The 25,041-nt window shown below is 38.4% G+C and overlaps 1 pseudogene; it reads right to left on the bottom strand.

Annotated features, from left to right (window-relative positions):
• LOC125809286 (putative late blight resistance protein homolog R1B-16) overlaps positions 1-24,353 on the bottom strand; it is a 31,322-nt pseudogene extending 6,969 nt beyond the window's left edge.
• Between the last annotated feature and the right edge of the window lie 688 nt (positions 24,354-25,041).

Below are 25,041 nucleotides of genomic sequence, written 5' to 3'. Positions count from 1 at the left end.
TACACATCCCTAAAGAAGTATAAGCAGTCGTTGTCAAATAAAGAATCTAATTGAGGTTAGGATCCATCTCACGAGGAATATGGTCTAGACTTAGGCTTATTTATAGTTGATTGTACGTTTAGTCAAATTTCTTCCGGAAAAGGAGGGATTTGTAAACAAAGTAATTGTTGATTGATTTGTAGTAACAAGTAACAAGTAAGCAGAATTCACAGTTTTTAATATCAATATGATATGAAAGTAGGGTACATGTGTACCTCACAAGTTCTTAATGCAGTAATCCTAATAATAGTAACTCCTTCCTAGTGTTTAACATGCAAAGTTTATAAGTTAGGTATCTCCTAAGTTATTGGTCGTCCAAGTAGGGAATTTCTTCACACAACTTGATCGTTCTACAAGTGTATGCTTTACTAACCCTTACCCTTGACCCCAAACTAGCCGTAAATTATTTCGGTTATGCTATTAGATAGTAGATTATCACGCTAAATCTTAGTTGTTTAATCTCTTTCTCATTCATTACTTTCTTAGTCAGGCAAGTAGGAATGAGGTGAGTTCTAACGTTGCGCATCGCTAAACATTCAAAACGAAGAGATTAACAATACATGCATAAACACTATTTTAGAAATACTTAGAGGTCGTTTGATAGAGTGTATTAGAAAAAATAATGCATGCATTAACTTTGTGTATTAGTTATACCTTGTTTGGTGCATTTTTTCATGCTATGTATTAGTTATACTCTATTGTGTATTAAGGAGTGTATTACTAATACCATGGATTTCTAGGTATTAGTAATACACATGATTTTAACACTTGCATTAGATTATCTAATGACAAAACTACCCTCTGAACCTTATCAAAACATTTTTCAATACTTTTCCACCGTAAGCTAATGCTATTCTCGAAACGTAATCTTTGTAAAATGCAGTAATAGTTTATCGCAATTGTTAAGATTTTTTATACGAAGAACTTTTTTTTTTTGATAAAATAGTTTTGAAAATTTAAAAAATATTGTTGCTCCACTATGTTCTTCAAAATCAAAACACAATTGACAAAAGGGGGGTATGAAGGGGCAAAATACAGGCAACACACATATATTGCTTCTGGAAAAAAATAATAATAATAAAATATTATTGCTTTTAAGGAATGAGTTGATCAAAAATGAATATTGAGAACTTGAAATAACTAGTTTGCTGGTGGTAGACTTTGAGGCACAGTGGGGGTTAAATGATGAGGTATTCAAATGACTTGAATTATCAATGTTAAATGATTATCTTGAAGTGTAATTATGAGTTTCAATTTATTTTTATTACACTTTTGATATACTTCCAATCTTAGAGTGTGATGAGTAAAATTATTATCATAAGTTATTGATTTTGTGATTCAAATCCGTAATTTATAAATATCATAGAAAATTTTATCTCTGGGTTCTATCAATGCCAATATGTGGTGCACGCATCAAAAATAACAATAGAAGTGAGGTTTTTTTTTCTTGCCAGCTTTCCTCAAAAATATTTTAAAGTAATACTAAAAACTATTTAATTTATTTTTGGGGAAAAGAAGAGCTAATGACATTTTAGCAAAGAATTCTATTGTGATTGTTTTATTAAAGAACCTTGTTGCAAAAGAAAGTGTACAAAATAAAAGAGTGAGGGTATTTTTGTAAACAAATATTTTTTTAATAGACTTTATACAAGGCTTGCAATTTCCAATACATCAAACCAAACAATGTATAAGAAATAATGCAAGCATTACTAATGCATCATATTCTGCATTATCCTAATACACTCTACCAAACGACCCCTTAGTTATTAGTTTTACATTGTTAATTACTCATGGTTCCCACAACCCTAGTTGTGGATTTAGTTATTCATGCTTGAGTTATCACAATTCATATTAGGATTAATAATATAAATCATAAACTTACAATTAGAATAGATGAAATTCGGAATCGTGAATTGAAGAACAAATGCAATTTCATAAACCAAACTTCAAGAATTAAATGCCAAAAGTGTTTGCAATATAATTCCCAAAGCTAAAATAAAGTATGTCAAAATGTCTAACAACCCAAAAACGAAATTTACAATTAATATTTATAAAAAAAAAGGACCCAAACCAAGTAGGAAAATTAATACTAAGGAAATCCGGTCATGGGCAATGTCACCTACGGTTGGCCATCTACGGCTCGTCATAGAGACGACAACTCGTAGGTGCCTCAGTCAATGAGCAATTAGTCAATTTTCCAATGGGTTCCATCGACGGGTATAACATACGGATTGTAGGTCTAAGTACAGCCCGTCTTGTTCAATCGTCATAAATGGACTGGAGTTTTTTATTTCTAAATTTTCCTACTACTCATAGCAGAACTTATGGCTCATCAGCAACCTTCGTAATTCAACACTTAGCTCCATTTCTCATAAATTCAACCCACGCCTTCCACCTACAACTGGTCGAAGGAACTATGGCTCGTAGGTGAGGTCTTTTGTCACCAAAATCCCGCTGCTTCAACACTTACAATACCAACTGCTCCAAAACCTAGTTCTACAAAATCAGATCAAAATACCATCACATTTACTAACAAAATGTCTAAGACTCATGCAAAACTCTAAGTTTAATGCATCAAAAATACTGTAAGTTCACAGTACATTGGCGCCCACTGCCCAACTAGCAAGAGTAACCGAGGGGCGTAAATATAAAAAATAAAAGTCGTCCAACAAACTAGTAAACTCCCAAAGGCGTCAACCGCCTAGCTAGAAAAAGTTAACCTAGGGGAGTGTCTATTTCAGAGAGGATCTCATCACAATCAATCAAAAGTACCACCGTGGAAAGATATCTAGTTACAAGAAATAAAAACAAGGCTCCAAGCCTGAATCACTGCAATCCTAAGTCACCCAACGAGGTACAGAACCTCCAAAATTGCAATGCCGTTTCAGAAATAGAGAGAGTGAATAGAAGATCGACGAAGCTACATCATCGCCTAAACTAAGGCTCATACTATCAAACTCAAGTTTGCTACTCTTGTCTACAAGGAGCTAAACTATCTGAATAATGTTGGAGAAGAAATAAGGTCTATACGTGGCAAGAATCACATGTCTAAGGCAAACACTAATTTAATCCTAGATTGAGGCTAATAATGCTCAATTATACCATAACAACAACATACAAGTCAACTCACAAGATATAAATAAACACATAATCCCTGACTAGCATGTTACTATACATGTAAGAGCCAATGAAGCCTAAAACATAGTATCTAAGAAAGAAAATAGGAACAACTAGGTACTTACCCAAAATTAACTCAAATCAACAAGAATTTACACAATCTAGCTTAATATAAGAGAAGGAAAGTCGAGCCTACCTTTAGGCCGACTGCACACGCTTCGAATGACAATGCGGGAGCTATTCCTTTTTGTACAGCCTCAGAACGCTGCCACACTATCAAAAATTTGTTCACAACATTAATATGGTCATTTCAACACCAAAACATATAAAATAGATAAAGACCAATTTTGGAGTTAAACATGAATCGTGGGACCTACATAGGAATAACTAGAATTGACTCTGTCAAAATGTCTAAAATAATACCTTGACTTGTGTTCCCAAATGAAACACAATTCAGGGCTCGAAAATCAAACAATCATCACATGCAAATTATCGCAATTTAAAGGCAACAAAAAAGTTAAGCCAACAACTAAATGGCAATTTCACCTCAAACGACATGCCCTCAACATCTTCCAATTAGTCCTCCACGTAACCATGACAATCCTGGATGCATAAAACCTTGAGTCACCAAAAACAGGTATTAAAATGAGAGGTTTATTGAGGTTTGATTTTCTAAGATAAACCTCAAATTAGGCTATCTGTCACGCCCCAAACTCAAGGGGCGCAACTGACTCCTGAAGCCAAAACTCAGGCCCGAGCCGACCCTGCTGAACCATTTGCTACTAGCGCATGGCAGTCACATGCAATTAAGAAAACAAACAAGTATATCTCGGCTTGAAACTAAGCCCTCGGTCGGCAAGGCCCTGTCAACAGATCTACAAAAGAACCAGCTACTCCCAAGAGTTCATATAAAGAAATATCCAACTAGCACAGAAGTCCTGATTGGGCCGTCGAGGCCACCATGATATCTATACCAAAACTAAAAAAACAGGTAAATATCAATTCAATACATCACACAGCTCACAAGCTTCAGCAAACCAACAACATAGGTCAGCATGGCCATAACGTAGCTATAAACCCCACACACTAGTCTGCAAGCCTCTAAGAGTAGTAAAGATTGGTGGGACAGGGCCCCAGCCTACCCATGAGAATATATACAACAAAAGGTAACAAACCTCCCAACTCTGGCAGCTCCGGAGGAAAGAGGCTGACCAATCGGATAAAAGTCAATCCTGCTGATATGGAGGTCTACTCGGTCATTTGTCAGGACCTGCATGCATGAATGCAGCGCCCCCAAGGCAATGGGGCGTCAGTACAAAATAATGTACAGAGTATGAAAGGCAATAAACTATGATGAGGTATCCTGATTTACTGGAATAATCTGATAAATAAATTAAGGATACGATAATTGTACTGACCTGCTTCTAAATCTAAATTTATCAAAAATAATAAAACAACAACCTAACCAAGCCCCCATAAGCTCGGTAGGTACAAACAACACACAAGACCACCTACTCAGGCCCCCATAAGCCCGAAAGGTGCCAATCAGCCTATATACCCCTATCGGTAGTCCCCTAGCCCCGCAGACAGTCACATAGCCCTCTTAGGCATCAACATATCTTATAGACAACTCATAGCCCTCTTAAGCAACAACATGGCCCTATATGAAGCACATAACCTTCTTAGGCGTCAATATATATCCCTGTAGGCAACTCATAGCCCTTCTAGGCATCAATATAGCCTCGTAGGCAACTCATAGCCCTTCTAGTTATCAATATAGCCCCGTAGGCAACTCATAGCCCTTCTAGGCATCAATATAGCCCCGTAGGCAACTCATAGCCCTTTTTGGCATCCATATAGCCCTGTAGGCAGAACATAACCCTACTAGGCATAGATCACATTCCTGCAGCTAACAACAATAGCCCAAAGGCAACAATAACAATCCAACGGCTAAAAGTGAGCAATTTAGTTATAGGCAACCTATACAAATAGCCTCTAAGTCGTGTCCAACATAAGAATGTTACTACTGAATAAGAATCTCGATAAGAGAGGATTATACGCACTCGAGCAGCCAACAATCAACAATAATAGCTATGATTATAACAATGATAACAACTCAATTACATTGCTCCTAAGCTTTAAGGAAACATGCCATAGGAAGAGAATAGCCTTAACATACATTTTTCGCTAAATTCACGTGGCCTAAAGACTTTAACTCATAACTCCCTCGATACTCGATCTTAGGTTCGTAATTCACCTCAAAACCTTCAAATATACTCAAACCCCTGCTGTCCCAACACTAAAATGTGATATGTCATGCAATCGATAAAACAAATTATACCACGATGATGAGCCCAACGCGTAGAACAACTTTCGTCAAGGACTTACGTCGAGAAAATCTATATTTCACTTGAACCTAAAATGGGTTTCTATGTTTTCTCTGTATATTTAGCTTAAAATGAAGAAAAAACTCGAAGAAGAAGATATATACAACTTTCCACCGACCTGGGGCCCCACCTCACGTGCCTGCTTGCGCAGTCCCACGAAAATGCGAATATCTCTCTATTCTGAAGTCGTATGATTGAACGGTTTGATGCGTTGGAAACTAGACTCGTAGACCTTCGATTCGATAGTTTGTGGGCCCCATAAATCTTTATAGATTGGCATAAAACCTCCAAGACATTTGACCCAAATTTCAGAGAAATCTTTAAGAAGGAACTTACGATAACTTCCGCCAACTTTTATTTTTCCACTTACCTAACTTCAAAACTTTAGATGCAACACTTGAACACTTAAAATAGGACATACCACATCATTCTTAATTTATTACTCACCCTCCTTGTCTTTCCACGAAGATACGAGTTAATTTCGACGTTTTGAAAAGTCGGGTTGTTACATTCCTCCCCCCTTAGAAACATTCGTCCTCGAATGAAAAATCTGAGGCACACTGTTCAGTCCTTAGGACTTGCCAGAATTTAGGCAGTTTATCCCTTGTAAATGTCACTATCCAGGAACCTGTAATGCAAAATTTCTAACCTAGGCGTCTCACATGACAACATAAATAGCTAAGTGTTATAGCTCCACCACAACAGTGGGAGCAAACATAGAACGACAACCACAATAATAATAAGCAATAGTATATATTTATATATATATATACATATAGGTATCTTACCTTACTGCCCTAATATAAATTGATATGACATCACCCTGAGGTATGAAACAAGTGAGGATATTTGGATCTCATGCCATCCTCAGCTTCCCAGGTCACCTCTTCTCTATTTTTATTCCTCCACAATACTTTAACCGAAGCCACCTCTTTGGTCCTCAATTTACGGACCTGCCGATCTAATATAGCAACTGGAGTCTCCTCATAGGACAACTCCTCTGTGATCTGAACATCCTCAATTGGGACAACCCGAGAAGGGTCTCCTACACACTTCCGTAACATTGATACATGGAAAACTGGATGAACAGATTTTAGCCCTGAAGGCAATTCTAACTCATAAGCCACACGTCCTACCCTCCGAAGGATCTGGTATGGCCCAATGAATCTTGGACTAAGCTTTCCCTTTTTGCCAAATCGCATAACACCCTTCATAGGCGAGACTTTTAAGAATACCCAATCATCGACACAAAACTCTAAGTCTCTTCGTCGTACATCTGAGTATGACTTTTGTCGGCTTTGAGCTGTTGCAACCTCTCCCGAATGAGCTTAACTTTCTCCACTGTCTGCTGGACTAAATCGGGTCCAATCAACCCTGACTCACCTACCTCAAACCATCCAATGGGGGATCTACATTTTCTCCCATACAAAGCCTCATAAGGTGCTATCCCGATGCTAGAATGATAACTATTATTGTATGCAAACTCAATAAGAGGCAAGTGGTCATCCCAACTTCCCTTGAAGTCTAGCGCGCATGCCCGTAACATATCTTCAAGTGTCAAAATTGTTCGCTCAGCCTGGCCATCTATCTGAGGGTGAAAGGCGGTACTAAGATTAACTTGTGTCCCTAATCCTTTCTGGAAGGACTTCCAGAAATTGGCGGTAAATTGTGCTCCTCTATCAGAGATAATAGATACTGGGACACTGTGTAGCCTAACAATCTCTCTAATATAGAGCCCTGCATAGTTTTCGGCCGAAAAAGTAGCCTTGACTGGTAAGAAGTGGGCTGATTTTGTTAGTCTATCAACAATTACCCAAATAGAGTCAAACTTGCGACGCGATTGAGGTAACCCTGTAATAAAATCCATATTAATTGCTTCCCACTTCCACAAAGGAATGACTATCTCCTGAACTAGCCCAGCGGGCTTTTGGTGCTCAACCTTCACCTGTTGGTAATTAGGACACTGTGCCACAAATTCAGCAACGTCCTTATTCATCCCGTGCCACGAATAGATCTCCTTAATATCATGGTACATCTTCGTCGAACCAGGGTGAATAGAATAACGGGAATGATGTGCCTCTTCCATAATTCGATGTCGAAGCCCTGCGACATTCGGAACACACAATCGACCGCTATATCTGAGGACTCCATCTTCTGCTATATCAAATGCTAAAGACTGTGGATCCTGAGCCTTGGCTCTAAGCTGCTCTAAGCTAGGATACTCTTGTTGCCGTGACTTTACTTCTACAACTAGAGATGATACGGCTGTGTCCTGAATTGTTACCCCATTATCTTCTGCCTCTAACAATCTGACTCCCAAGCTAGCTAACTGATGCAGCTCTCGCACTAGCTCCCGCTTCTCAACACCTAAATGGGATAAACTACCCATAGATCTTCGACTGAGGGCATCGGCTACCACATTTGCCTTTCCTGGATGATATAAAATATCCACGTCGTAGTCTTTCAGTAACTCAAGCTATCGACGTTGTCGCAAATTTAACTCCTTCTGTCTAAATATATATTGAAGACTTTTATGATCTGTGAAGATGTCAACATGAACACCATACAAATAGTGTCTCCAGATCTTTAATGCATGCACAACTGCAGCTAACTCTAAATCATGGGTCGGATAGTTCTTCTCATGTTTCCTCAACTGTCTTGAAGCATATGCGATAACCTTACCATGTTGCATTAAAACACATCCCAACCCAACCCCAGAAGCATCACAGTACACCGCATAGCCTTCTGAGCCCTCTGGCAATGCTAGAACTGGTGCTGATGTCAACCTGTCCTTTAGCTCCTGGAAACTATGCTCGCAAGCCTCAGTCCACTGGAACTTAGCTACTTTTTGAGTCAGCTTCGTTAATGGTGCTGAAAGTGAAGAAAACCCCTCTACAAACCTTCTGTAGTACCCAGCTAACCCCAAGAAACTACGAACCTCAGTTGGAGTCATAGGTCTGGGCCAAGTTTTTACGGCCTCAATCTTTTGTGTATCAACCGCAATACCTGCATCTGATACAATATGGCCTAAGAAAGCGACAGAGTTCAACCAGAACTCACACTTAGAAAACTTTGCATAAAGTTCTTAATCTCGAAGAACCTAAAGGACTGCTCGCAGATGATTTGCATGCTCAGCTTTTGAACGTGAATACACCAAAATATCATCAATAAATACAATCACAAACAAGTCTAAATACGGCCTGAATATAGTATTCATCAGGTCCATGAACACTGTTGGGGCATTAGTTAATCCAAAAGACATCACCAAGAACTCAAAGTGTCCATATCTAGTTCTAAAAGCTGTCTTTGGAATGTCTTTCTCCCGAACTCGTATCTGGTGGTAACCTGATCTTAAATCAATCTTCGAGAAGCACTCAGCACCTTGTAACTGATCAAACAAGTCATCGATCCTCGGAAGGGGATACTTATTCTTTATAGTCGCCTTATTCAGCTGTCGATAATCGATACACATTCTTAGTGAGCCATCTTTCTTCCTCACGAATAACACTGGTGCACCCCATGGTGAAGCACTAGGTCTGATAAAGCCTTTATCCAACAAGTCTTTCAGCTGACCCTTCAGCTCTTTTAGTTCAGCAGGAGCCATTTTATAAGGAGGGATAGATATGGGTTGTGTATCTGGTAGCATATCGATAGCAAAATCAATTTCTCGTTCTGGAGGGATATCAGGAAGTTCGTCTGGAAATACATCTAGAAACTCATTAACTACCGAAATAGACAGAAGTGTCGGTGGTTCTGCATCTATATTATGAACACGAACAAGATGATAAATACAACCCTTAGTAATCATCCTCCTCGCCTTAAGATAGGAAATAAACCTACCTTTTGGCGTTGCTGTAACGCCTTTCCATTCCCGAACTGCCTTTCCTGGAAAGTGGAATCTAACAATCTTTGTTCGACACTCAACATTAGCATAAAAAGTCGCTAACCAGTCCATACCCATAATGACGTCGAAATCGACCATCTCTAACTCTACGAGATCTACAGAGGTCTGACGGTCTATAACTTCTACCGTGCAACCTCGATAGACTCTCTTGGCAACAATAGACTCACCAACAGGGGTAGATACAATAAATGGTCGATCTAATGACTCTGCTACTATACATAACTTCCCCGCAATAAATGGAGTCACATAAGACAGAGTAGATCCAGGATCTATCAAAGCATAAACACAATGGGAGCAAACAATCAATGTACCTGTCATAACCTCTGGTGATGACTCTGAGTCATGTCGGCCGGCTAGTGAATATGTACGATTCTGGCCACTACTAGAACTAGATGCTCCTTCTCTGCCTCTGCCTCTACCTCTACCTGCTGAAGTCTGGGGTCCACGCCCTGTAGACTGTGCTGATGAAGAGGAACCTACTATTGACCTGGTCGACTGACCTATACCACCCTGACCTATGGTCGGGCAGTTTCTCCACACATGCCCCTCCTGTCCACAAGAATAACAACCTGTGGAACCCTGTTTACACCTCTCGAAATGCAACCTACCACAAGTTGCGCAACGCGGCGGTGCTGTCCTAGCCTGGCCTAAGCCTCTCTACTGATGAGAGTCTGATGCTCGTGAGCCCTCACCTAGGCCTGACTGTCCCTGACTATAAAATCTACTACCCTGAACTGCTGTGGCGGAGGTCCAGGTGGCCTAATAAAATATCGGGGTCTGGGACCACATTGAAAATCTCCCTGTGAACCAGTGGGCCTAGCCCTCTTCTGTCTCTCTCTCTCGATCCTTTATGCCCTGTGCGAAGGCCTGAATCCGCGAGATATCCATATTATCATTTAGTGCAGCGGTAGAACAAGCCTCGATATAGTCTGAGTCAAGCCCTCCCACAAATCTACGCACCCTGTCATGCATCGTATCAACAAATGCTGGTGCATATCTAGCCAATGAATCAAATCTCAGCCCGTACTCTCGAACACTCATGCCACCCTGTCGGAGGTTCAGAAACTGGTCCACCCGGCCATCCCTAATCTCTCGTGGCAAATAGTGATCTATGAAAGCTTCTGGATAGCTATCCCAAGTGGGTAGAGATGTATCTTTTTCCCTAGATCTCTCCCAACTTTCATACCACAATACTGAACATCACGCAATCGAAATGCTGCTAACTCAACTGACTCAGTCGCTGAGGCATGAATGACTCTGAAGATCCTATGAAGCTGATGAACTGTGCTAACATATATACTGCACTCTTGAAATCCTGATCAGATGGAATAGGAGGAACTAGAGGTGGTACTGCTGGTGGAGCCGGAAGTCCTGTAGCCCTCGGAGGCTCCTGAAGCTGTGGAGAAGCTATATGGGGCTGAGAAGATGTCTCCCCCCGGGTCTCACAATGGGCCACCTCCACTTGTGGTACTTTGTCGGTACCCTCACTTGCAGTTGTATCTAGCCCCTAGCTAGTTGTGGTCTGTCTAGTGTCAGTCATTTCTATTTGCATACAAGTATCAATTATAAGCCAGAAACCTCAACCCTTATGACACCGCTCTATAGCACGAGGTGAGCAAAAGAAAGATAGTCATTCTAACATGCCCGGCAGCTTCTTGCTTATTGAATGTGGTGCACAACACATTTATAAACAAGACTCTACTAGACATGGCTTGCAGACTCCCTAGGATACGACGTTGCTCTGATACCAAGTTTGTCATGCCCCAAACTTAAGGGGCGCAACTAACTCCTGAAGCCAAAACTCAGGCCTGAGCCGACCCTGCTGAACCATTTGCTACTAGCGCATGGCAGTCACATGCAGTTAAGAAAACAAACAAGTATATCTCGGCTTCAAACTAATCCCTCGGCCGGAAAGGCCCCTGTCAATAGATCTACAAAAGAACCAGCTACTCCCAAGAGTTCATATAAAGAAATATCCAACTAGCACAGAAGTCCTGATTGGGCCGTCGAGGCCACCATGATATCTATACCAATACTAAAAAACAGGTAAATATCAGTACAATACATCACACAGCTCACAAGCTTCAGCAAACCAACAACATAGGTCAGCATGGCCATAACGTAGCTATAAACCCCACACACTAGTCTGCAAGCCTCTAAGAGTAGTAAAGATTGGTGGGACAGGGCCCCAGCCTACCCATGAGAATATATACAACAAAAGGTAACAAACCTCCTAACTCTGGCAGCTCCGGAGGAAAGGGGCTGACCAATCGGATAAAAGTCAATCCTGCTGATATGGAGGTCTACTCGGTCATTTGTCAGGACCTGCATGCATGAATGCAGCGCCCCCAAGGCAATGGGGCGTCAGTACAAAATAATGTACAGAGTATGAAAGGCAATAAACTATGATGAGGTATCCTGATTTACTGGAATAATCTGATAAATAAATTAAGGATAAGATAATTGTACTGACCTGCTTCTAAATCTAAATTTATCAAAAATAATAAAACAACAACCTAACCAAGCCCCCATAAGCTCGGTAGGTACAAACAACACACAAGACCACCTACTCAGGCCCCCATAAGCCCGGAAGGTGCCAATCAGCCTATATACCCCTATCGGTAATCCCCTAGCCCCGCAGGCAGTCACATAGCCCTCTTAGGCATCAACATATCTTATAGACAACTCATAGCCCTCTTAAGCAACAACATGGCCCTATAGGAAGCACATAACCTTCTTAGGGGTCAATATATATCCCTGTAGGCAACTCATAGCCCTTCTAGGCATCAATATAGCCCCGTAGGCAACTCATAGCCCTTCTAGGCATCAATATAGCCCCGTAGGCAACTCATAGCCCTTCTAGGCATCAATATAGCCCCGTAGGCAACTCATAGCCCTTTTTGGCATCCATATAGCCCTGTAGGCAGAACATAACCCTGCTAGGCATAGATCACATTCCTGCAGCTAACAACAATAGCCCAAAGGCAACAATAACAATCCAACGGCTAAAAGTGAGCAATTTAGTTATAGGCAACCTATACAAATAGCCTCTAAGTCGTGTCCAACATACGAATGTTACTACTGAATAAGAATCTCGATAAGAGAGGATTACACGCACTCGAGCAGCCAACAATCAACAATAATAGCTATGATTATAACAATGATAACAACTCAATTACATTGCTCCTAAGCTTTAAGGAAACATGCCCTAGGAAGAGAATAGCCTTAACATACCTTTTTCGCTAAATTCACGTGGCCTAAAGACTTTAACTCATAACTCCCTCGATACTCGATCTTAGGTTCGTAATTCACCTCAAAACCTTCAAATATACTCAAACCCCTGCTGTCCCAACACTAAAATGTGATATGCCATGCAATCGATAAAACAAATTATACCACGATGATGAGCCCAACGCGTAGAACAACTTTCGTCAAGGACTTACATCGAGAAAATCTATATTTCACTTGAACCTAAAATGGGTTTCTATGTTTTCTCTGTATATTTAGCTTAAAATGAAGAAAAAACTCGAAGAAGAAGATATATACAACTTTCCACCGACCTGGGGCCCCACCTCACGTGCCTGCTTGCGCAGTCCCACGAAATTGCGAATATCTCTCTATTCTAAAGTCGTATGAATGAACGGTTTGATGCGTTGGAAACTAGACTCGTAGACCTTCGATTCGATAGTTTGTGGGCCCCATAACTCTTTATAGATTGGGAGAAAACCTCCAAGGCATTTGACCCAAATTTCAGAGAAATCTTTAAGAAGGAACTTACGATAACTTCCGCCAACTTTTATTTTGCCACTTACCTAACTTCAAAACTTTAGATGCAACACTTGAAAACTTAAAATAGGACATAACACATCATTCTTAATTTATTACTCACCCTCCTTGTATTTCCACGAAGATACGAGTTAATTTCGACGTTTTGAAAAGTCAGGGTGTTACACTATCATCAGCTCAGAGCCAGAGATGCTGACATCCCAAAGACAAGCTTCAGGACCTGGTATGGTCACTATGAATTTGTGGTTATGTCTTTTGGATTAACAAATGCTCCTGCATCTTTCATGGACTTAATGAACAGGGTGTTAGTACAATATTTGGACTTGTTCGTCATCATTTTTATTGATGATATCCTCATTTATTTTCGGAGTGAGGAAGAGCACGAGACTCTTTTGAGAGTTGTTCTCAAAACCCTCAAAGATTACCAGCTATTTACTAAGTTCAGAAAATGTGAATTATGGTTACAGTTGGTCTCTTTCCTTGGTCATGTGATATCCAGCGAAAGAGTCCCAGTGGATTCTTAGAAAATTAAGGCTGTAGAGAACTGGCCCAGACCTACCTCTCTGACTGATATTAGAAGTTTCTTGGGTTTGGTCGGTTATTACAGGATGTTTGTTGAAGGATTTTCATCCATAGCTGCCTAAGTTGACTCAGAAAAAGGTCAAGTTTCAGTGGTCAGATTCGTGTGAGAAAAGCTTCTTAGAACTAAAGACCAGGTTGGCCACAACTCCTGTTTTGACTCTACCAGAGGGTTCAAGTGGTTATGTGGTTTATTTTGATGCATCTAGAGTCAGCCTAGGTTGTGTGATGATGCAGCATGGCAAGGTCATACCTTATGCTTCCAAGTAGCTTAAAGTCCATGAGAAGAACTACTCGACTCATGACTACAAATCATAAGAGCCTATAGTATGTGGTCAGCTAGAAAGAGTTGAATCTTCATCGAAGGAAATGGCTTGAATTCCTCAAATACTATGACATAAATGTGCCCTACCATCCGGGTAAGGCCAATGTAGTGGCTCACGCCCTCAGGATACTATCCATGGGTAGTGTGGCATATGTTGAGGAAGAGAAGAAAGAATTAGCCAAAGATGTTCACCGGCTTGCTCTCTTAATAGTTTGCGTTATGAACACGTCAGATGGTGATGTGATAGTTCAGAATGGGTCAGAATATTCATTGGTGGCGGAGGTTAAGGAGAAACATGATATTGATCCTATATTGCTTCACTTGAAAGGTGTAGTTCATCAGTAGAGAGTTGAGGTTTTCTCCCAAGGGGGAGATGGTGTGCTTCGTTACCAGGGTCGCTTATTTGTCCCTAATGTGAGTTGAGGCAGCAAATCCTTACAGAAGCCCATAATTCTAGATATTCTATTCATCCGAGTGCCACTAAGATGTACTGTAACCTACAGAAAGTCTATTGGTGTAACGACATGAAGAGGGACATCACATATTTTGTGGCTAAGTGTCCTAACTATCAACAAGTTAAAGTAGAAAAAAAACCAGGAGGTGTAACTCAGGAGATTAGCATTCCTACGTGGGAGTGGGAAGTGATAAACATGGATTTAATTATGGGTTAACATCATACTTGCAGACAACCTGATTCCATTTGGGTGATAGTGGACAGAGTCACTAAGTCAGCTCACTTCTTAGCGAGATTAAACGGAGGACTACGACAAAATATACATTAGCGAGATATTTAGGTTGCATAGGGTTCCTTTGACTATCATCTCATATAGAGATCCTCAGTTTACATCTCATTTCTAGAAATCGTTTTCGAAAAGTCTTGGTACTCAGGTAAATCTCAGTACAACATCTCATCCGCAGAAAGATGGTCAGGCAGAGCATACCATTCATACCTTAGAGGACATGTTGAGAGCTTGTGTGATCTATTTCAAGGGTAGTTGGGATGATCACCTACTTCTCATAGATTTCACCTATAATAACAACTTCCATTCCAGTATTCAGATGGCCTCTTATGAGGCATTGTATGGGCATACATGTAGGTCTCCGGTTGGTTGGTTAAAGTAGGTGAAGCAACCTTGATTAGGATAGATTCGGTTCATGAGGCTATGGAGAAAGTTCAGGTCATCAGAGATAGACCAAAAACAACTCAGCATTGTTAGAAGTTCGATGCAGATGTGAGGAGAAGGGACTTAGAGTTTGAAATCGATGATTGGGTTTTCCTGAAGGTGTCACCTATGAAAGGGGTGATGAAATTTGGCAAGTAAGGGAAGCACAGTCCCAGGTATGTAGGTCCTTATAGAATCCGAAAAAGGTTGGTAATGTGGCTATGAGTCAGAGTTTCCAGCAGAACTAGTAGACGTTCATCCAGTCTTTCACATTTCCTTGTCGAAGAAGTGTGTGGGTGATCCGGCATCGACAGTACCTTTAAAGAGTGTGGTTGTGAAGGATAACATCACCTATGAAGAGGTTCCAGTTGAGATTCGTGACCGTTAGGTTAGTCGGTTGAGAAATAAGGAAGTCATTTCATTATAGGTTTTGTTGAGGAATCACTCTGTAGATGGAGCTACTTGGGATGTAGAAGCAACCATGATGGCCAAGTATCCTCACCTTTTTCCTTCCGATTCAGTTTCGGCTTGAGGTAATAGTCCCTCTCCAGTCTTTTAGTTAATCTTGTGTAAATTCAGTCTCAGTATCATGTTCCCTCAGTTATCCTTGCATTCAACATATTTGCATGTTCATGAAACTCAATTCACTTAGATATCAATTTTTAAAAGTCAATGGTAGGGATTGCAACTCCTTCCCTCCAAACTCAACTTGTTTAATCTTCATACGAGGATGAATGATCCAAGGGGGAGATATTGTAACACTTCAAACTTCGAGAAAGGGCTAAAAAGAGAAAATGGGCAAGTCCACGAACCTAAAATGGACCATGGACACTTCACGACACCCTAGACAATTTGTTGAGGGTTCCATGGTTTGTTAAGGGTGTCGTGAGTGACCATCCAGGGACTGCCTGGGCAGGAGTCACCAAGACGGTGCCTTAGACGACTCGTGGTAACTTGGACGGCCCATCTAGGGGTATGTACAAGTCACCCAGATAGTGAGGTTATACCCCAGGTCACTATGAAAGACTATAGATGCCTAGACGGTTTGTAAAGCTTCACAACAGACTGTGAATTCGTACGTGGAAGATATTTATCATACTTTGAGTTTTGGGTCAACTTCATGATCATATCATTCATCACAAAATGAGTTAGGTGGCCAATCATCTATTAAATTAAAAATATTTGAGTCCTCTTTGCAATGCCACCAATTTTACCTAATTATAAGCCAAAGTAAAAAATTATGCCTGTCTTAGTGAAACCAGTCGGCAGGGCATCATCACGACCCACTAGACGGGGAATGATGCTCTAGTCGGCCCGTGAAGCCTCTCGTGAGAGGCACTTCATCGACTTTAAGTCAGGGTCATTTGGTCTTTTCCCCTATGCTTTGGGTACATAAACTACATCGTTTTACTTCATCTAAGCCTAGTGCACTAGTTAGAAACTTCCTAAAACATTCATTCTCCTAAAATCATTAGACTTAGAAAGAAAAGAATAGAAAAAGGAGACAATTTTCTCTCAAGAAAAAGTAGAGCTCTCCTTCAATTTCAGCCCCGAAATTCGAAGGATTTCCTCGTAGTTTTCTTCACCAGGTATGTGAGATTTCACTAGTGGGTTCCTTTCATCTATTAGGTCCCTAGAATTCACTCAATTCTTCAGCTTTTCCATACTTTGTTCAGACCTAGAGTTCCTAAATCTTAGGGATCCAATGAAATTTAGTTGTTATAGTTTCTATGATATTAATTACACATTTCTTGGAGAATTAATAGTCCTATGTATAAAACATAGAAACCCTAGCTTGTGTTAATTATCCGTATTTCATGAGTTATACTTGCTAGGCAGATTAGCCAGACAATCATGCTTCAGAATTCGAATGCCATATCTTTCAGTATATGTATGATGCATTCTATGAGAATTATCAGTATTTTGAGCTATTCAGTATTACAGTTGCAGTTTTAGCTTTATATTCAGTTGGAAGTAAACTTAGCACCGAGTTGGACTAGGGTTCAGCGTACCCTCAAATCCCAAAACTACGTGCCATCGTAGGTTAATAAATCTCCTCTATTGGGCATCAGTTTTAGTAATCACGCCACAATCATTCCTTTATACCCTTGCAAGGTATATTGGGTCCTCTTGATGGGACGTATACATCAGACTCAATGTTTAGCTCACGTGGTTTATGTCAGTTAATAGTATCTCCCACAGTTAGATTCATATTGCATTGACCATGTATTCACTATTTTGTTTTGTATTCAGTTCAACATGATATATCTTCATCATTAGTACTTGGTCTTTGCATCCAACTTTGTTTCCATTTATGCTTTAGTAAATTTATTTCCATTTTTAGTTTTTATATTGTTTAGCTTAGTATATATCCCACATGCTCAGTACATTCAAAGTAATGACACATACTTTTGCGCTACATCTTTGCATGATGTAGGTTCAGATACTCAACATCCAAACTGCGCATAGCTCGACTTCCAGTCCGTACTCAACAACTTCAGTGGTGAGTCGTCATCATTTGAGGACATTTCTTTATGCTTTTAGTTTAGTTAGTTCGTTACTAGTTTTAGTAATTTAGAGTTAGCTAGGGACTTGCCCCAGCAGGTCATCAGTATTATAGGCTTTTAGACATAGATTCAAACTCAGTTGTTTTTTGGTTGTTCCACATTTTAACTCAGTTATATTCTTAGTTGAACTCTTTTTGATTTATTCATCTATTAGTTATGCTTCCGCTTACTTAGAATTATTTCAGTATGCTTGTGATATGTCAACTTCAGGGTTAGCTTGGGGTCAGTTGTGACCCTAAGCCCCGTGTTACGTCTAGGGGCTAGTCTCGGGGCGTGACACTTTTAGCTTCCTACATTACTTGTTCACTCATTTCAACCTTTTCATTTTCTTTCTTTCACTTGTTAATATAAATATGAAACCAGTTAGACCTTGCCAAAAAGCATTCTCAGTTGATTTTTTTCGTTTGGCATACCTACTTATCATCTATAACACACACCATCAATTTATAGACTTAGCTCATTGATGAATGTTAAAGATCGATGAATCACGCTACACATAGAAACTGGTCAAAAATATTGAATGAAATGAGGTAGACTTAGGCAAGATTGTTGCAGCAAGAGTTTTTCCTTTTTACTATTGTTTTTGTTGGGTATCCTCTTTGTTTGTAGTTCTTTCTTATCTACATATATTTAACTAATTATTATCATACAATTGGATTTGGTTATATAAATTTTATCAATGATGTAGTACTTACTGATTTTCAATAGAAAAGTGTTACCTTTGTTATTTCTATATTGTCCTGTCTAAAATAGATTAATTCCAATATTAGGCTAATTACAATCGACATTACTTCTTTATTTCCTCTTCTGTTTAAGATTTAGCAACAATAAGTAATGAATTATGTAAAATTATCATGTGATGTGATGGGACCACATTCTAAAAATTCCCTTTTATTTCTCTCCTACCTATTATTAGCATTTTCTTCTTTGCTTTGAATTGTTAATTACAATTTTAAGTCAATGATGATACATATTTTTTTTTTTTTATCATGTTTTATTTTTTGAAGTTGAAAATAAAATTTCATGTAATTAAAATCCAGCCTTCTTAAGGATGCAAATTAAATCTAATATTACAGAATTTCAGTTTCTTTCCTAATTTACTCTCTTCCTTTTATAATAAAATTATTAATAAGAACAATTATAAATTAAATAGGTAGTCATTTCATTAAATATGTAGTCTCAACTCCAATGATATACAAGTAGAAAAATACAAAACATGTATAAGAACATAACCCAAATCATCATAAATCAAACCTATATTTTTATTGAATTTATAATTGCAAATACGTATCGAAATTAGCTTCGTAGAAGGGAGAAAAAACTAAGTACCTAAACATACTTCCAAAAATTTAAAAATAAAGTTTAATTTATATATCTTGAACTACATGTGCAACGCACTTGTCCAAGAACCAGTCAAATTTGTAAGTCCTTATCATAAGCCTTCTTGTAATCTGGAAATTCTACTGGCTTATGGTTACATGCTGATGTCTTTGAATCAAACTGCCTGACACTAACTAAGCATAGAGTGATCTGGTTTTACCAAGCATGCTGTAATATTGAGAATGCGGTCATATAATATTAAATAAAATAAAAAATGATCCATATTCGCTAGAAGTGCAAGTAGCATTGAGAATGAAACAGAGAATTGTGCTTGAAATGGTTTGACATGTCTTGTGTCAACCTACAGATACACTGGTTTATAGGTGTGAAACTATGGTGACTGGAGGTTGAAAAGGAGACGAGGAAGAATCTTGAAATACTTACAAAAAAATATTGCATAATAGAAGATAAAGAACCATATATAGATGATATCTAGCCGTGGAGAGTAGGATTTAGTGTTTTTTTTTAAGAACTTCTAATATTGTTTTATATATTTAACTTATTTTTTGCTTTTATTTTATCTGGTATGATGAAGACGTGAGTTGAACGAACTTAGCGGTGTAGTTGAGGTTTCGTATAGTCAATTCCAACTTATTTATGATTGAGGCATAGTTATAAATTTAAAGACACCGCCATTGTCCTCCCTAGAAAGCTGAATAGGGGTTTGACAAGTGATATCTATTTGGCTTCTTATGATGGTCAAACTCTCCGAAGCTATTGTTGCACGCATGTCAAATCCTCCAAAAATGCAATGGAAAATCTAATATACACTTGACGACATTTTTGAAGAGTTTGAACAATATAGATAGCTATTGTACATGTACTCAATACGTATTTATGAAGTGAGACGTATGTTACGGATTACTCCTAAATTATTTAGTACTAAGCTACCAAAACAACTTTCATAGGTATACTTGTATTCAACCAGCTTTCAATTGTATCCTTCATTGAATTTTGCAGATATAAGATGAAGGGAAACTACTACTATATTACAAAACACAAACAAGAAGCAATGTTTTGACAACAAAGGCATGATTTTACAACAAGAAATCACAGTGAAGGATCATCTGATATATATTGGTCTCCAATCACCTGAAACATACATAAAAAGGAGGGGCGTTTCAGCGCATGAGCAGGGCTGCAACAATTAGCTAAGAAAGAATTCCATCCACTTTGTCTGTACTTTTGCTGCAGTTATCAAATTGAAAGACATCCTCGTTAGTTTGAGATCAACATGGAGAAATTAAGAGAAAGCAAGCATAAGAATAAACAAGAAAAAATATATACCATTGTTGTGATTTCAGGCTGGCACATGATTGGCTCACAGCTGCCAGATGACCCTAATCATATTTCTGTATTATACATATTGGTGTCAAGTTAGATGCAGGTAGATACTCAAAAACAAAACATAGGAGTTTTTTTTTACTTACTTTGATAATGAGGTCAATACGATCGTTTCCTTCATTCTCTTCAACATCTTCCTTAATCCTCAGAGCTAAAGCTTCCAGGGATTTGTTCTTGCACCTAATCAACTTACTCTGTTTCAGTGTTGGAATATCTGCAAAGATAAGGGGGATCTCCTCAAGATTATAGCACTCTTTTATAACAAGTGTTTCAAGTAGGGGAAAGGATTCCTCCGAGGCATCCCACCTTGAGATACGTAAGTGTGTCAGGTTCAAAAACTTAAGTTTATAGAAGGTGATATCTCCTAGGCACCACTCTTCTGATTCAAAATAATCTGAGTTCCATAATTGGAGATACTCCAGGCTTGATAGTCCTGCAATGAAGGGAACCATGTTTTCAATACGAGTCCCTCTTAGTACCAACTTCTTTAAATTTGAAGCCAATTGAAGCTGTGTAAGATTCTCCAATGTCAGACAAAACGACTCTGAAGAATCATTATCACCCCTAAACGTGATGTGAAGTTGTTGAAGATTAGGACACCTCCTTGATAACACATCTACCCTATCAATTGGAAATCTAACAATATTATTTAATATCCTCAAATTTTCCAATTTAGAGGATCCTTCAAAGAACACATGTTTATCAAATTTAGCTTCGACGATCTCAACATGCCTTAATTTTTCCATTTCCCAAAAAGATGCCGGTAACAGTACTACATTATTCCAATTATTCACAATTAAAGTTTCAAGATGGGGAAGATGTGATTCTGGATGAAAATAGAATTTCTCTACCCAAACTGTGAGGTACTTAAGGTGATTTAGTGGTTTCAATGTAGCTGAAGACAAAGAACTCACTTCATGGGAACTCAAATCCAAGACCTTAAGAAGTCACAATTTATGAATCAAAACCTTAAAGGAATCCCATCAAAAGATTTTCTGATCGTTATCGGTGACCTCAACTGTTGGTGGAAAGGCTTCCGTGTTTTGGATCCCAGAGATGCAAACTTAGAATGCTCTTTACTCAAATTGAAGCTCACTCGACTTTCCTTCAAATCACAAGGTTGAAATTGGCTATGATTTCCCTTCACAGCCAACATAAACTTTTCTTCTCTACTCTTCTCCAAGCAAAAGTGAAGGACTACATCATGAACCTGACATTATTTAACCTTACCGTTATATTCTTTCTTTGAAACCATTACAACATTACTACTAATGAGATCCATCAAGTAATCTTCAGCTGATTCAGTGTTCACCACAAAGTCTTCCGCTATCCATAAACTTATCAATTTAGACCCTGTAATTCTTGCTTCCTCCGGAAACATCCCCATATAAAGAAGACAAGGCTTTAAACGATCTGCTAAGTTATCAAAACTCAAGTGCATAGTAGCCCGACTATACTCTTCGGACTCACATTCAAGATAGTCAAATAAAGAATCTTTCACCTCATTCCACCAAGATTCTTCCATTTTTGTTTTTTTTTATTATTCCAGCTACCAAGACAACCACTAGGGGCAATCCTTTGCATATTTCTGCAACTGCTTGACTCACTTCTTGTAGTTCAGGCGGCAAATCTTCCTTTTGAAACAATTTTTTCTACAATAATTTGCAACTCTCTTCTGTTGTTAGGAATGGAAGAGAATAAGGATCAATACGGTACTTGACTTGCTTACCCACTTTCTCAAGTCGAGTTGTTACTACTATTCTACTTATATTTCCAATGTCTGGAAAACAAAGCCTTAAGTTATCCCATTCCATACAATCCCACATATCATCCAATACAATGAGATATCTTTTGCCCATTAGACTTTTCCTCAACATGTCGGCAAGGATGTCATCCTTATCTCCCTTGTCCTTGGAACCAGTAACTTGACTAAAAATCTCTTGTAATATCATTCTCCGGTTATATGTTTGGGAAACAATGCACCATGCTCAAACATCAAAATGAGAAACAACGTTTTCACTATTGTACACCTTTCTAGCAATTGTCGTTTTCCCTTGTCCCCCCATGCCTACAATTGGGATGACGTCTAGCTCATTTGTACCTTTAATTAGATACTGAATAATTTTTTCTATGTCATTCCGAAAACCCACTATCTCCTCATCAGTCATTGGATTGCTATGTTGAGTTGGCAGGTGTTTAAATGGTGCTACCACATAGCAAGGCTTAAGAGCAACTTCTGCTGCCACATCTCAGTTACTTGCACATTAATTTGTTTGATCTCCTTTAAGATTGTAGGAAGTGAGCAAAAAATATGCAAAAAATATTATACTGAGCAAGAATAGAGTCAATGGCAACTTCAACATCATATGCCAAATTGATGGTACGTCCCTGAAGATCTTTAGGAATTTTATGTTCATGGTGCACCTTTGCGACATCTCTGAAAATTGATGATATAAATGACAACTCCATCTCTTAAATGGATATAAGAGTTGATAACTCTTTCTCCAAATTACCTAAAAGAGGTTTCATCAAGAAATCTAAATCATATTTCGACATCTCATTCAGTTTCCTTAAAAGAGAATCAAGAAAGCTCAATCCATAAAAGGTGGAGAACTGAGATGGAGTAAATTTTAAGGATTTGTAGTAAGTCTCCACTTGTACCTTCAGATCTTTAGCTTTCTCCAATATGTGTATTGAGCAAAGACATATTCTACTAGTATCATCTTTGTTTATAGAGCTAGGAAGAAGTTTTTATATGACATATATAACATCACCTGCTATAGCTCCAACTTTTTCCATAACCTCATTGAACCATTTACCGTTAATAACATGATTTAACACATCAACATCAAGGAAAACCAACAAGAACTCTATTGCCACATCAATAGTTTGAGCAGAGACACTATTTTGAAAGTTCTCGAGGTTTTCTTTTTTGAGTTACATCAACAGACTATGGAGATGATGAGAAAATCCTTTTGGTAATTTATTGTCCTTGAAAGTTCTTGAATAAGTAAACTTTGAAGCCTTTAGATCACTAAGAAAAATCTTCTTCATTTCCAGCTTCACTAACACAATCAAGAATAATAGATAAGGAGATTTATACATGATATCATAATACTCATATGTAGCGACCTCATCAGAAACAACGTAACCTAAAATATCAAGACAAAGTTGTCCCACATTGTTAGCCATGAACCGAATTTGAGTCTCCAAACATTCTAGCTTCTCATGGTTGACATAACCATTTATATCTGTGGCATATAAGTATGTCAAAAATATCAGTTTCTTTTGAATAATTTTCACTTCCTTTATAAATCTGTGTATTTCAAGGTTTTCTTCAGGAGGGTCAGACCTATCCCCTTCTGGTAACATCATCAGTACATCATTTAGATTCTTTCCGAGCCAATCCATATATTCTGACATATCAACATTATTCAACTCATAATTGTCACTTAAAATGGTATTACGTTCCAAGAATTCAAACAAATGTGATTCTTGCCTTATTAGATTAAGGTTAGTTTTACATTGATCTGGAATCCCATCCAATACATGGTGAAGCATTGCCATAGTCAATTTGGCATTATTTGTGTGTTTGACTAAGGAATCACGAAAAAGAACATGATGATACTTTATAAAGGTTCTCAAAATTCTTAGCACCATTTCAAGTTCCTTAATTTTATCAATCTTGGCACTATCCAGATTACATCCACTCTTGATCCTTCTCAGGTGATCTAACATTTCCTCAATTTCATTTTGAGCCATTTTCTATAAAAACGTTCCTGCAAGTTCGCCAACTCTTGGAATTAGGTTCATTAACAACATTTTTATTCGTGTCTTTCATATCTAGTGTTTGTAGCTATGTTGATGCTTGAGAAAGATAATACATTTTATGTACTATTTCATCTAACAAATGGTGCATATTATCACAAAAAAATCACATTTCACTCAACTTTCATATGGTCACTCAACTAATAGTCATTTTCTTTAAACAAAAGGAAACTAACATAAATGTGTAACGCTAATGATGGAGGGTGGACTGCTAAGACCATTTAGGCTGCAAGCATCTTAGTAGAATCACACATAGGAATAGCCCAAATAGGAGAAGAAAGTAAAAAAAAAAAGTTAGAATACATAACACAAGTTCACTACACTTTTTTTAAAATAGAAATTTAAAGAGGAAAACAAAAATAAAAAATTTGTTTAACTTGTTCAACAGAGCAAAGACTAATTATTTTGTGTGATATACATTTTCTATTATCTAGACCATATAGAAATTAAAACACAAGTGTTTTGAAGTGTCACGACTCGAGCCTACACCCTGGACGTGACCGGCACTCGAGAACCATTGTTGGTCCCCAAGCGAACCCTCATCCTGGCTGACTTCAAGAGGAAGACTAACTCAAGCATACAAAGCTTAAAAAATGAATAAATTCAATAAACTCAACTTTTC

This window comes from Solanum verrucosum, unplaced genomic scaffold (genome assembly GCF_900185275.1).
Source record: "Solanum verrucosum unplaced genomic scaffold, falcon-dt-bn FXZP01000062.1, whole genome shotgun sequence".
Classification (NCBI taxonomy): domain Eukaryota; kingdom Viridiplantae; phylum Streptophyta; class Magnoliopsida; order Solanales; family Solanaceae; genus Solanum; species Solanum verrucosum.
The sequence above is the reverse complement of the archived record's forward strand: the minus strand, read 5'-3'. Positions and strand labels throughout refer to the sequence as shown.